The 15508-nt window shown below is 36.3% G+C and overlaps 1 protein-coding gene across 8 annotated transcripts in view; it reads right to left on the minus strand.

Moving 5' to 3' along the window:
- Positions 1–9120, minus strand: part of CELF1 (CUGBP Elav-like family member 1) — a 50226-nt gene extending 41106 nt beyond the window's left edge. For all 8 annotated transcript variants that reach the window (XM_053720347.1, XM_053720355.1, XM_053720351.1 and 5 more), the window contains exons 1-2: positions 9030–9120; positions 7773–7841 (exon numbers count right to left, since the gene is read on the minus strand). The gene's annotated coding sequence lies outside the window, so the exon portion shown is untranslated. The remainder of the gene's footprint in view (positions 1–7772; positions 7842–9029) is intronic.
- Positions 9121–15508: the final 6388 nt, after the last annotated feature.

Genomic DNA, 15508 nt, shown 5'->3' on the forward strand with positions numbered 1-15508 from the left:
GTAACAAAATGTCAGCGTTATGCAGTTTCAGATCATTATGTGCTACTGGTAATGTATTCTTGCAGAGTGCCGACACTTGTGGTTGTTTTAGGTCAGTGCTGTAACAGTTATGAAACTAACCATAATAGAAGGCGGCTACCTTTGCATAACGGATACCTGCTTAGGATACATGTGAATTAGCACAGGGATGATGAAAAAATATATATAATTAAACATAATGGAATCCCCATTAACACATTATGGAATCCACATTAATAAAATTAATTCTTTTCTTGCTTTCGCTATAACTATGAAAACTGTTCCATGCTCAGAGGCTCATTAAAGGGACAGTCTACACCAGAATTTTTATTGTTTTAAAAGATAGATAATCCCTTTATTACCCATTCCCCAGTTTTGCATAACCAACACAGTTATATTAATATACGTTTAACCTCTGATTATCTTGTATCTATCTTGTATCTAAGCCTCTGCAAACTGCCCCTTTATTTCAGTTCTTTTGACAGACTTGCAGTTTAGCCAATCAGTGCCCGCGCTCATGCACGTGAAGTTATCTATATGAAACACATGACCTAACACCCTCTAGTGGTGAAAAACTGTTAAAATGCATTCTGAAAAGAGGTGGCCTTCAAGGTCTAAAAAATTAGCATATGAACCTCTAGGTTAAGCTTTTAACTAAGAATACCAAGAGAACAAAGCAAAATTGGTGATAAAAGTAAATTGGAAAAGTGTTTAAAATTACATGCCCTACCTGAATTTTGAAAGTTTATTTTGGACTAGCATGTCCCTTTAACTTATGTTACCATGATCATTAAAGGGGAAATAAATGTTAATACACAGCTACTGGTTCAGCAACATGCCTGGTTAAAGGAACAGTTAATACAGTAGAATTACATATGCTTGGTAGGAGCTGGTGTCTAAGAAAGTGCGCATATAAAAAGATGGTGCACATTTTTATTGCAAAATTTAATATCAACTTCAGTGGCCATTTAAAGGGACAGTAAACTGCCAATTTAGCACTGTTAAACTGGAATACCCACTGAAAGGGGCTGAGAGCAGACCCTCCCCAAGCCGCTCCATATGAATAAACCCACTATACAAACAGAAGCAGTCTGTATACATCAGTATACATCTAAAACTTTGGGGCTTGGTGAGTCTGAAAATCAGCACAATTTTATTTAAAAATCAGCAAAAACTATACATTGTTACAAAAACACCCACAGATGGGCTATATCAGTGCTCGACAAATTTGTTTAAAAATTAGGAGCCAGTAACAATATTTACGAGCCAGACATATTTTTAGGAGCCAGGCAGAGGTAATTGCATATAGATATATGGAGAATAAGTCAAAAAGTTAGGAGCCAGGGATAAAATTCTAGGAGCCAGTGGCTCCCTGGCTACTGGGTTTGTCGAGCCCTGGGCTATATAAATGGATCATCTACAACACATTTATGCAAAGAAAAATCTAGTGTACAATGTCCCTTTAAGCATGACTGCTTTAAAAAACAGTTACCAATAGCATTTTATTACTGCATTATCGGTCATATCCCTTTAAAAGGGAACCATAAATATACTTTGTAAAAAATTTAAGCATTATTAACCAACCTGTTAACTCAAAAAACTTTTGCAGCTATATGACTTGATGCATTTTAAAACAGATTACTTTGACTTCAATAAGATTAAATAAATATATAATTTTATTTTTTCTTTCTTCACTAACTGTTAGGAACGCCTGCTGCTCCACCCCAGACTAAGCTTGAGAAAGGTCATATGTTTTGTTTTATTGATATAGCTTGTGTGCACAGAATATAATGCACTAAAACCTGTGTGTACAAGAGCATAGTGATAAGGAAAGAGGCAAACAACGTCAGCTCTCATTCGTACAATGTATTGTAGGCGACACATGACCTTTTCTTTTTTTAATAGTTGTACGGTTTCCATTAAAACTAATAAGAGTGAGGTTTTCCAAGTTACACATCTGGCTCTGTGACAAATCCCAATGTATTTTAGAGAACATGTTAAAACAGAGAGATAGTTTTCTTGGCACGAGAAACGTGTCATCTGGAGTCCAGATAACGTGCCGTCTTGTAGAACAAGCAGGTTTGTAACTAAGCACGCATCTAGGTCTTCCTTTCTCCGTACACATGGCAATTAAAGGGATAAATAATCTCTGCACTAAGACAATGCACTTTTTGTACACTAGGACTAAATTCAGAATTTTGACCTTCCTAATGATAACAGTATACAGGAACACAAGAACCTTATGTCAGTATATGTGGATAAGAAAACTGCAAATATAAGAATATATATTTAGATTTTTTTTTTCTTCTAATACATATATCCTTTATGTGGTGGATTTTCTTGATTAAAGGGACAGTCTAGTCAAAATTAAACGTTCATGATTCAGATAGAGCATGCAATTTTAAGCAACTTTCTAATTTACTCCTATTACCAATTTTTCTCCATTCTCTTGGTATCTTTATTTGAAAGATCAAGAATGTAAGCTTAGGACCTTGCCCATTCTTTATTCAAAGAAATGGGCCTGCTCCTAACTTTGCATCCTTGCTTTTTCAAATAAAGATACCAAGAGAACGAAAAAAAAATTAATAGGAGTAAATTAGAAAGTTTTATAAAACTGCATGCTCCATTTGAATCATGAAAATTTAATTTTGACTAGACTATCCCTTTAAGCTTATCCCTAGAGTTGGAGAATTAGAACTCAATACTGACTGACTATCATTTCATACAACAGACTCTGGTGGATGCTATGCAGACTTTTTTCTTTTTGTATTTTTTTTCCACGTGCTTTTGAGAAACTATTTTAGTTTACAATCTTAGCCTATGGCTATGAAACTACCTTAAAAATAAAAAAAGGAAAAAATAAACACATTTAATTTCACTTGTATATTAATGTGTATCAATCTATACTTTGTTAAAAATAAGATTAAAAAAATTACATGATATTAGCAGAAGTTACAGCAAGTATGGTCATGTGTTAGGGAAGCAAGATTCTAAAGTAGTTTAATGATCAATAAAGAGGTAGCAGAGAAACAGAGACAGCTGCATTCATTATCCAGTGCTTTTACACAATTTTAAGAGGTGACAAACTCAATGGGGCTCTTTGATGAATGAGAAAGTGTTACCTTGAAGGAACAGCTCAGCAAAGACTAGTTGAAAATTCTTATAAAAAAAGACAGTCAAAATTAAATTTTCATGATTCAGATACAGCATGTAATTTTAAACAACTTTCCATTTTACTTCCATTAAAAAAAATGTGCACAGTCTTTTATATTTAAAATTTTTGAGTCACCAGTTCCTACTGAGCATGTGCAAGAATTCAGACTATACGTATATGCATTTGTGATTGGCTGATTGCTATCACATGGTACAAGGGGAGTGGAAATATACATAACTTTGAAATTTGTTATAAAAAAAATCTACTACTCATTTGAAGTTCAGACTAAGTGCTATTGCATTGTCCTGCTCTCTTGCATTTGTCGATTATGCAATTCTAATGTGTTGATTGGTCCTTTAAATGCATTAAAAAAAAAAAAATCATATTCCAATTGACCTCCCTCCATTAGCAAAGTGTATACAATACATTCTGAGGCATCAGCTACAACTGATAAAGGGGCAGGGAAAACGAAAGTAACTAAACTCAGAATAAAAAAAAATATTAGAAATTCAAAATCTCACCGGTATGAAGACACATCAGCTTCTGTTACTGAGCACTATATTGTAAAGTAAGTGTCTCCCTTTAAAAGGGACATTAAAAAGCTTAGTTATGCATAATGAAACTACTTTGCAACATACTTTAATTATTTTGCCCCCTTTCATTTAATTTAACGCTGAAAACCTAGCCAGTTTCAAAACAAACTACATGCTGCTCACTTCAAGGTTAATCCTATTAGTCCATAAGAACTGATCAACACTGCACTCTATACTAACATTATAGCCAGGGCCTTCTTGTCTAAACAATAAAGCCTAGATTGGGTGGAATTAGACTATTAAAAAATAATTACAGTAAAAAGGATGTTAATTTATTTTAAATTCTATAGCAAAACAGATATCTTATAATTATAAAGGTGTTTACTATCTCCTCTAATGGGATACAATGCTCCCTATGGGGAAAAAAGAAAAATCTCATGTGGCCTCTTAAAAAAAGCATCTTATAGACTCACCAGGACAAAAAAAGCTTTAGAGAACTGGGCCCTAAGTCTTTTATTATGCAATTCTACTGTATTTGATTATCCTTAAAACATTGTCACATATTCAAATCAGATATTTTCGTTTAATATGCAGATTTTATTTGTTTTTAATTATATCAATTGTTCAAATATTGAAAAAAAATTATGTAAATTCACAAACCCTGTATTGTAGTTAATTAGGGATAGTTAAATGAGTAACAAAAAAACAAAACAAAAAAATTGGGTAACCAAGGAAACAAAGTTAGTAAAACATTAAAATTAAGAGGAACCTCTATTAAATTAAGGAGATCAAAATTAAACTGAAAAGAACAGCTCTTTGGAATGTTTACATTACTTGTTTTTATTTTACAATTTCTTATTAGTATCACAAGGAAACCATTTACAAGCTGCTGCCAAACCTTTCTATATGAGTCTGGTTTCATGTAAAGAAGAAGTACTGTATATGCTTTGAGCACTGCATACAGAAAACAATGTAGGATAACAGCAGGGAGTGATATAAGTTGGACAAGTTTGCTCTACAAGAATTATCTGCCTAATATCTTTTTGTATAACTAGAAGTAGGTTAATTTTGCTAGGTTTTAGCATCGATGGACGGAAAACGTCCTAACCACTTGGCTTTCCTGAAGCCACTGGCGCTTCCCTGATGGGATCGCGGTATGGAGGACGTGCCTAGCATCATAGAGACGCCCCCTGACACGATCCCATCATTGAAATCTTGTGCACGTTAACCCTGACATGAAAGGGTTAAAAGGGCATGGAACAGTTTGAGATTTGTAGTATAAGATGTTTAATTATGTGTAGAATGATACAAGTTTGCAATAGAAGTTCATTATTTTGCACCCATTCTCTGAAAATGTGCGAGTTTACGGATCTGAGATTTGGGAGTACACACTGCAGACTTCACAAGCCTAATCCCTCTACATATCCGTCTCTTACAGGTCTCAGCAGAAGTAATAAGGAACAGCAAAACAATGCATGTTTTGCAAACAAAATGACATTGTTTAGCTTTGCCTAACCCAGTAACATGTCCCAGCCCCTCTAAATAAGGGACGTGGTGGCTATTTAAAATCTACAACAAATTGTGTCATTTATTCTGATAATGTTCACATTTGGTTGGCAGGTAATTTCAATACTACAGAGCATGGTAATTTCAAGGTGTTATGTTCTGCCAGGCAACAGTGACTGTATTTAAATATTTGTAGGATAACGGCTCCCGTTATTGGTCATACAATGTGTATTCGTTTGCACAGTGGGAGGGAAAGCACATATTCAGACAAGGAAAAGTTGGTCTTGCCGTTACTTCAGAAAGAACCAGTCACACAAGATTCTCCATGTGACAATTATAGCCCAAAGGCAAATGGCAGCTCTGCCCATTGCCACCTCCCACAACATTACTTTCACACCAAATGCTGCAACAACTGTCCAATTTAAAGCAAAACATCTAAACCAACAATAATGAACACGTTTCTACACAGCTTACTGGCCAAATACAACAGTTTACAGCTCTGCTCAATACTGCCGACCTAATTATAACCTACTGATGTGGTTATGTGAAAGTATTAAATTGGGGCTGGGTGCAAAAGATTTTCAAAAAGCAACAGAATGTATCAAGGATTTCTTCTAAACTGACAAAGCGCTACAGAAATATAGAATATAACAAACATGTACAGAGCACGAAAAACAGCATGACGCGCTAACAGTCAGAAGTCTGAATGGCTATAGAAAGGGCATTTCAACCCTTCCAGAGGAAAGGCTGCAATGAAACAGAGTAAAAATAAAACCATACCACACGTTTGCCAAAAACAGACCATGGTCCCCTATATCACCAAAATAAATATATGATCTCAAGTTTTAAAAATATGTACATCTGTTTAAGCCACAAATACGGCCTCAGGTAGGAAACAAGTTTTGTACAAGTCCTGATCTGACAATACGACATTGGACATAAATTGCACTCTTAAAACTGAAACTACACAAAATGTTCTGACCCCGAGTCTTGCAATTCTGATAAAAAGTATTTAAGCAAACTTTAAACAAATTGATAAGAGGAGTAACAAACCTTACCTACACACAGAAGCTATTTGCTTCCACACAAAGTACATGAACCATAAAAAAAAAAAAAAGAGACAATGAATATTTTTTTCTGCTGTGCATTACATGAGGCAGATAAATAGTTATGGATGTATAAATAGTAAGTCATATATAATGCACCAAAGGGTGGACACTAGGGAGTTAGAACAATCTCATGGCAACATTGTTCACATCTGAACACAAAACCACATGGAGAAAACTGTATGTGAATATGTAAATACAGAGCCCTGTACAGTTCCTCAAAAAGTGAAGATCTGGGAAGTGACCGACTGTAAGAGCATTTGGTTACCGAGTGACGCAAAATGAATGCTGAAGTACATTGCAACAATGCAGCCATGATCAAATAGTCACTGGATTAAAGATGTGAATGTAAAACATAAAAAATTAATAAAAGTAAATTGGTAAGGTGTTTAAAAATCTACTCTGCATTTAAATTGTGAAAAAAAAATGTTTGCATCCCATGCCCCTTTAAGCTATAAACTACAGTGATTAGCAAAAGATCACATTATGGTTGCACTCAGAGAAGGCATGGAATATAAAAACATTTATTTATAAGTGCCCCTAGTTGTACTTAAAAGGGACACTGAACAATTTTTTTTTCTTTCGTGACTCAGCTAGAGCATGAAATTTTAAGCAACTTTCTAATTTACTCCTATTATCAAATTTTCTTCACTCTCTTGGTATCTTTATTTGAAATGCAAGAAAGTAAGTTTAGATACCGGCCCATTTTTGGTGAACAACCTGGGCTGTCCTTGTCGATTGGTGGATAAATTCATTCAGCAATAAAAAAGTGCTGTCCAGAGTTCAGAACCAAAAAAAAAAAAGCTTAGATGCCTTCTTTTTCAAATAAAGATAGCAAGAGAATGAAGAAAATTTGATAATAGGAGTAAATTAGAAAGTTGCTTAAAATAGCATGATCTGAATCACGAAATAAATAATTTGGGTTCAGTGTCCCTTTAATCAGACTATGGCATCAAGAAATAAGGAACTGGTTAACCCCTTCAGGTCCGACAAGTGTTTAACATTGGAACAAAGTCATGCAACAATAAAAGTGCGCGATCATCAATGTGATCACGTGATTTCAATGCCGGAATCAGATCATGGGAAACTGACTATGTTGCAAGGCACCCCCCCCCCCCAGTCCAATCTAGTCTTCAATAAGGTAGGACATTCCATGCTGCCCTTTGGCATTAAAGCCAAGTGCTTAGGGCAACGGCGTGAAGAGGTTAAATTCAACTAAATAACATGCTTCAGTTTAAAACCAATTAGAAAAAGAAAAAACACAAACATTTAAAGATCGTAGAAAATAGGATACACTGTACAAAAAGCCATCCTGCAGAATGATTAACTTTTAATTTCTAAGTTTAAAACAACGGCATGTAGACTATAAATATGTAAAAATAAAATGTTCTATTCAGAAGGTGTATTGTACTTGATAAGTGATGCAATAAGTCATTAACAATACAACTGCATTACCTTGCTCTGTTTTCTCAAAATGAATTAACAGCTTTGAGCTGTAGCAGAATTCCCGATACTCTGATGTGCCTATAAACAAAAGATTATAAAAAAAAAAAAACAAGTTAAAACAATGCCACAAAAGGGCATACAGTAAAGGCAGTCCTGGGGTCTGATGAATCCTAGAAATCTAAAGACTGAGCACTCTTACATCCCAGATTTAAAAGTGGATGGTGGGTAACTAGTATGACCCTAGGCCCACAGAGTGAATGACTCTAGTGAGGGACAACTTATACAGCATTTAGCCTAAAAATGGACAACTTGCAGGGCCCTGGGCCCAAAAGTGACAGAAAACATACAAGTTTTTGGGAGTTAGTGTGACTGACAAGGATCTTGCAGAACATTGGACCTAAGGTGAATGTTGCATGGCTTGCAAGACCCTCAGCATACAGAGAGCTTGCTGGACTCTAGGCTAGAGAGCCTGGCTCAGAGCCTACTGGACCCTGGGCCTGCAGAGCACAATAACTTGTAGGATCATGGGCCTACAAATTAGGGGGAAGCTGTATTCCTGCCCAACAAAAAAAATGTATTTGTCGTCTACTAGACCTACAAAGTGAAGGGATCTTGTTATATTCAGGACCTAAAGATTAAAGGGTGTTTGATGGATCTTTAGTTACTAAGTGATGATTTCAGAAAGAACAGGGGCACTCACATAAATATAATCTTACAGGGCTTTGGGATTGAACGAGTGCTGGGGGAACACTGAAGCTAGCACAAGATCCAGGGCATTGAGTGAGTGTACAGCATGCACAGCAGGTAAACCCTCGTGCTCCAGCAAGCTATTACAGAGTCACGAGGGCAGTAGGCAGGGCCCAGGTACTAAGTGAGCACCGCAGGGGGTTCCTGGGCTGAGATGGCCGTAGAATAAAGCAACCACTCGGGTTTGGTTTGCTTTTTGTTCCCAGGTGGTTCAGACTATAGTTGTCAGGCCGCTCCCAATCCCGTTACCTGACGCTCCCAATCCCGTTACACTAAACAAGGCACCGAACATGCTAAGGACGCTTACCGCCCCGCTACAGAACAGGGGGCGGCCAGTTAAGTAACACACCGCCTCGGGATTGTAGCCTCCCGTGGCGAGCCGCAGGCCGAGCGCTGGCTATAGGCGCCCACTGTCCGGGTGCTCTAAGAGGGAGGGCGCGTCTCGTTCCAATATCTCACTCCGTAAACAGCACGGATTCCCCACGCACACCCTCTACCACAATGGTCTATTCCATTTACCCGTTTCCCACTAGCGATCGCCGGGTCACTCCACTCTCGCCGTCTGTCTGTGCGCAGAAGATCCAAAATGGCGGCACTTCCGGGCGGGTCCACAGGCGGCTTCCATGGGGGGGAGGAGTAATGTGACCAATAATGGGCCTGGCCCGGGGCAGTGTGAAGTGCCTCGGTCACGAGCAACAGACGGGTCAATATTCAGTGAAATAAACATATTCGTCGTATGGCTCAATTCAATAGATTGTGACTCTTTCATTTGTGACGAGGAGATTTAAAAACTGCCCGCCCCAGGGTTCCTATCGTCTTAATAATCTTTAAATAACCTCGAGCCCTGTAGTATGTATATTTAATGTGCTTTTTAAATATAAATATTTGTGATCTGGGCTGAACGTATACAAATTTCACACAAAGCTGTAGAAAACGTTTTTATCAAGCGTATTCAACTCTGCAAGATTTATGTACAGTTCAATATGTTTGCATGGAACAGAAATAAGTGAAAACTTTTGAGACTAACAGGAAATGTTTACCCGCAAGGTCCACGACCCATCTAGTTACACATTTTCTTATATATGGATACTTCCCACTGCTGTTTGGGTCAACAGGGAGGGACACAACCCTCAAACAAAAATAAAAATGTTTTGCAGCACAGGAACAAGTCTTCATATACAAAATTGAAAACTGCAGTATATTTTACCTAAGGTCGTTAAAAAGACCAATTGTTTTACCATTTTGACATACTTAAAAGGGATACTAAACCCATTCTTTTTCTTTCATAATTCAGATAGAGCAGACAGTTTTAAGTAACTTTCTAATTTACTTCTTTTTTTTTATATTATTTATTTATTAATTATTTTTTTTCAACAATACATCAAAAGGAAAAAAGAAGAACACAAGTCATATACAACAAAAAAAAGAAAGACAAAAAATAAATAAATAAATCATCCTATATATGAGAGCCTATATTATAAAGACACAGTTCCATGTCACATTGTACCTCTCATGGAGACGCAGCTCCACATCAAGAAAGACATAGAATAAACCGAGAGCCCATTCTACTACTGGGCCCTTATCTTAGCTTGTTTCACCCTTCCTCTGCTCTGACTTAGATCCGCTTTTTGTTATAGTTTCTTCAGTGAACAGAAACAAAGGAGCAAAGAGAGAAGAAGAAAAAAAAAAAAAAATCAATAGTTTTAAAAAGTTTGGCCTCTCCCGAACCTCGACACCCCCCCCTCCCCCCCCCCCCCCCATCCAGGCCTAAGAGAGGAATTGTCTCCAAAATTCAGGATACCTATCTGAGAGTATTAATTGTAGGAAATCTGATGATCTGCGAAAGTGAGTTAATATTTGTAACTGAACTTCCTTAGATTGACCTAAAATGACTTTTTCCCATTTTACTAAGTACTTTTTAACTTTATTTTCCTCGAACATTAATGGATCTTGCTGTTCTAATAACATTTGATATTGAATTTCGCGTATGACAGAAGCAATACTTGGGGCGTTTTTATCCTTCCACTTTCTTAGAATCATCTGTCTCACTAACAATATTACTGTATTGATCAGGGGTTTGTTTTGATCTTGTACCAGAAGGAAAATATATGCTGGTTTGAGTGTGATACTGACTACCAAAAATCTGTTCAACCAAAATTCCACCTGCTTCCATAGCTTACTTATTTTTGGACAGGCATAGAACATATGGAACAGATCAGCATAAGGAAATCTGCATTTATAACAGGCCATACTCCCTTTCCATTTAGCTAACCTGCCAGGGGTAAGATAGGCTCTATTTACGTGCAATTCTCTTATTGCCATGTTACTAGAGAACTTCCTGACCCTATCAAAGCTCTTTTGGAAATATTCTCGATCTACTTCAGGAAGATCTTGTTGCCATATCGATAAGAGACTGTTTATTCTTGACTCTGCATCCTTAGACACGAGCTGACGATAGATATATGAGATGGAATGATTTCCGGCGGAGAACAGATTTATAACTGAATCTAATGGGCCTAACGACCAAATATCCCCCTCTAAAGCCTCTTGGTTATAGAAAAAATGCCTAATTTGGAGATATGCAAAAAATGATTTCCTGTCTAAATTAAATTCTCTAATTAAAGTTTCAAATGATTTCATGTGTTTAGATAGTGGATCTATCATCTGACACAGAAAGATCAGATTATTTGCTGACCATTTTCCAAAAGCAGAAGATGTGCAGCCACTTTCGAAATCCGGATTTCCTCTAATAGGTAAATACTTAGATAAAGTATGTCTAATCTCTAAATGTTTACAAATTTTAAGCCAGGCTGTGATTACATTGTTAATTGTATATTTTAATAAGGGCTTTCGAGCTTTGTAATGGTGTGAAACATGTAATATTGCTTTCAGCGCATAGGGGGCTATTATATTCTCCTCCATCTCTAAGCTGGTGGCGTGGTTGGCTTCAGTTAACCAGTCCAAAGCTATTCTGGCCAGGCATGCCAGATTATATTTTGCCAGATTCGGAAAGGCAAAACCGCCCATTTCTTTTGGATGCATTAATCTGGCTAGTGCAATACGCGTTTTTTTAAGGGTCCACAAAAAAGTGAGCTTTCCGTATGAATACAGGGACATTCTGGATAACAAATAAGATTTTTGGAAGGATTCGCATTTTAATTAGGACAATCTTTGCTGAGAGTGACAGTGGTAACCTACTCCATTTCTGCATCTCCAAGAGACACTTCCTCCAAATAGGGGTAAAATTTATGTCATACCATTCTTCTGGATTTCTAGAAATATTGATTCCTAAATATTTGATAGAATTATCGGTTGATTTGAAGGGATTTTTCAAAAGGCTATTTCTATTTTTAGTTATCCACAGAATCTCTGATTTTGATAAGTTTACTCTGTAGCCAGTGAATTTGCTAAATTCGGCTAATAGATCTACTAAGATTGGAATATTTTTATTAGAATTCCTTATGTAAAATAAAATATCATCCGCGTAGAGAGATAATACCGTCTTATTTTGTTTTATCCTAATACCTTCTAGTATTTCTCTACTCTTTATAGCTAAGGGCTCTATAGCCAAATCAAATAGCAGGGGTGAAAGGGGACACCCCTGTCTTGTTCCTTTACATAGAGTTATAGGAGGGGATAGAATATTATTTATATTAAGACATGAGATGGGGTTTTGATATAATAAAGAGATATATGTGTAGAAATGTCCTGAAAAGCCAAAATTGCTTAATGTGGTAAACAGATGATCCCATAGGACAGAGTCAAAGGCTTTTTCTGCGTCAACTGTCAGGAAGGCAAAGTCTTGCTTTGTATCTGACCCTGTCCTATGGGATTCCAATATATATTCAATCAGCATCATAGCCTTTCGTATATTTTTTTGTGCTGTTCTCCCTGGTATAAAACCAGTTTGATCTGGATGGACGACATCTCCTATAATCTTTTTAAGACGAGAAGCTAATATATTTGCTAAAATTTTATAATCATTATTGAGGAGAGAGATTGGTCTATAGGCGTCTAATGAATTAGGATCCTTATCTTTCTTTAGAATGAGTGTAATATTGGAAGCCGTGAAGTTTTGAGAGGGCTTAAAATGCAGAAGAAAATAATTATTAAACAGTTTAGTTAGTGTGGGGGCGATCTCTTCCGCGAGTATTTTATAGAATTCAATGGGGAGTTGATCCGGGCCTGGGGCCTTCCCTAACGTTGAATCTTTAACTGCTTTTAGGACCTCCTCCATTGTAATTTCTTTGTTAATCATATTTAGCTGTTCTTCGGATATTTTTGGCGTTTTAATGCTAGTCCAGAACTTACTTTTCGTCTCCTGATTAACTTCAGCAAGGGCATATAACTTTTGAAAAAATAAGTAAAATTGTCTATTAATATCCTTTGGGGTATTGTATTTTTGACCTTCAGATACTATTGAACCAATATAATTATTCTTCCTTCTGCTTTTGGAAATAGTGGCAAGCATTTTTGCTGATCTTGGAAAGAAGGTACCGAATATAGCTTTATTTTTGAGCTCTTCTTGTAACTGATTCTGTATTAAAAATATCTCTCTCTCTTTCTTTTCCTCCTGATAGATAATCCAATTCTCTCTACTTGAATTGTCAATATATCTCCTGAATTTATTTTTCAGTGCATTAGTTAATTGGAGATCCCTTTCTAATTTACTTCTATTGTCAATTTTTCTTTGTTCTCTTGCTATCTTTTTTTTTTTTTTTTTTAAAGCAGGAATGTAAAGCTTAGGAGCCGGTCCATTTTAGGTTCAAATAAGCAGTAGATTTTTTGTGACAAAGTTATTTTTTCTAACATTTTCTGTCCCCCTGTATCATGTGACAGACATTGGCCAATCACAGACTAGTATACGTATACTCTGTAAGCTTGTGCACATGCTCAGTAGGATCTTGTTCCCAAGAAAGTCTGTATATAAAAAGACTGTAAAATTTGATAATGGAAGTAAAATGGAAAGTGTCTTAAAGGGACATGAAACCCAATTTTTTTCTTTCGTGATTTAGAAAGTGCATGACATTTTAAACAACTTTCTAATTTACTTCTATTATCTAATTTGCTTCATTCTCTTGATATCACTTGCTGAAAAGCATATCTAGATATGCTCAGAAGCTGCTGATTGGTTGCTGCACATAGAGACCTTGTGTGATTGGCTCACACATGTGCAATGCTATTTCTTCAACAAAGGATATCTAAAGAATTGAGCAAATTAGATAATAGAAGTAAATTGGAAAGTTGCTTAAAATTGCATGCTCTATCTGAATCATGAAAGTTTAATTTTGACTAGACTGTCCCTTTAAAACTGCAGGTTCTATCTGAATCATAAAAGGTTAAGATTTACTGTGTTATATATATATATGTGTGTGTGTGTGTGTAAAATTCTGACACACTGTGTTGATTTTATCAGATTATATTAATCTCTATTGACAAAGTTACTTACTTTAGTCCCAGTAATACCATCTTTTGTTTTTCTGACAACTCAGTACTGTATTTCATTGCTATATCAACATCTGACAGATATGTTTTTATACTTTGAATTGTATAAGCTTTATATCTTCAATACACTTCTTCAAATTAAAAATAAAATATCCTGATGATCAGAATCCAACTGAGCTCTTGTTTCATCCTTGCTCACTTGCAGAGGCTTCAGAACTGTGACAAAAGTTACAAAATGTCATTAACCAGTCCAGTAATGCCTGCAATATACATGACCATCTGGAAATTATAGAGAACTTTATTGAAGACAGAAGCCTTTAAAAGCTTACAGTGACATTAAACATTCCAAACTTACTATTGCACAAAACTTGTCAAAAAATGCACTTTTGGAAGAGTTTTACTTTCACTGGGATATAAAAAAAAACATTTCACAAAACTGTGCAAAGATACACAGGTTGCTCATGTGTCTCTCTTTATGCACTTTTGGGAAGTGGATTTTAACAGTTGTTTTGTAAATTCAAATCAGCCAATAGAATGAGAGCTGATTAAATCCTATTGGCTGTTTTGAACAGCCAATAGGATTTTAGCAACCCTAATTCCTATTGGCTGATTCATATTTTTCAGCCAATTTGAATGCAATGGTACCCCAGTATAAAAGGGTACCTTGCATTTCAATCCTCAGTGTGCGGCGGACGATTGCATGAAGAGGACCTCCACGTCGGATCGATGGACCTCCGCTCTCCCCCTCCGCAGGGATGAAGAAGATGCTGGTCCCGCAATGGATGAAGATGGAGCTGCCTGGAAGAAGATGGAGCCGCCGGATGAAGATCGTTCAAGCGAGACTTCAACAGCTGTGAGTACCTAAAGAGGGGTTAGTGTTTTTTTTAGATTAGGGTGGCCACTCTTAAAAGAGCTGAATGCCCTTTTAAGGGCAGCAAAAGAGCTGAATGCCGTTTTCATGGCAATGCCCATACAAATGCCCTTTTCAGGGCAATGGGTAGATTAGGTTTTTTAGATAGTGTTTTTTTTTTTATTTTGGGGGTGGGGGTTTGTAATGTTAGTGGATCTTTATATTTTATTCAGAAAAAGAGCTGATATCTTTAGGGCAATGCCCTACCAAAAGGTCCTTTTAAGGGCTATTGGTACTTTATTCTAGATTAGGTTTCTTTTAATTTGGGGTGTTTTTTAAAAAAATGGGTATTAGAATAGGAATAATGTTTATTATTTTGGATAAATAATTTGTTATTTTGTGGGTGTTTTTTTTCAGTTTTGGGGTGGGTTTTTATTTTTAAATTAGGGGTTGAGTGCCACTTTATTTTTGAGTTTACTGTCTCTTTAAAATGACATGAAGTTTAATAAGAAACTGCTCTATATATACTGTATATATATATATTTTTTAAAGCATTTCCTTACAGTACTATCGCTTTCATATATATGATGCATTTAACCCTCATAAATGAGTTAGTCAGCTAGAGGCAATACACTGCCACTCTAGAGCTGGACTTGGCAATTGATTCACAGCTACACAATATGCTGATTGTGCATTCAAATGG

The sequence above is a fragment of the Bombina bombina genome, chromosome 7, assembly GCF_027579735.1.
Source record: "Bombina bombina isolate aBomBom1 chromosome 7, aBomBom1.pri, whole genome shotgun sequence".
NCBI lineage: Eukaryota > Metazoa > Chordata > Amphibia > Anura > Bombinatoridae > Bombina > Bombina bombina.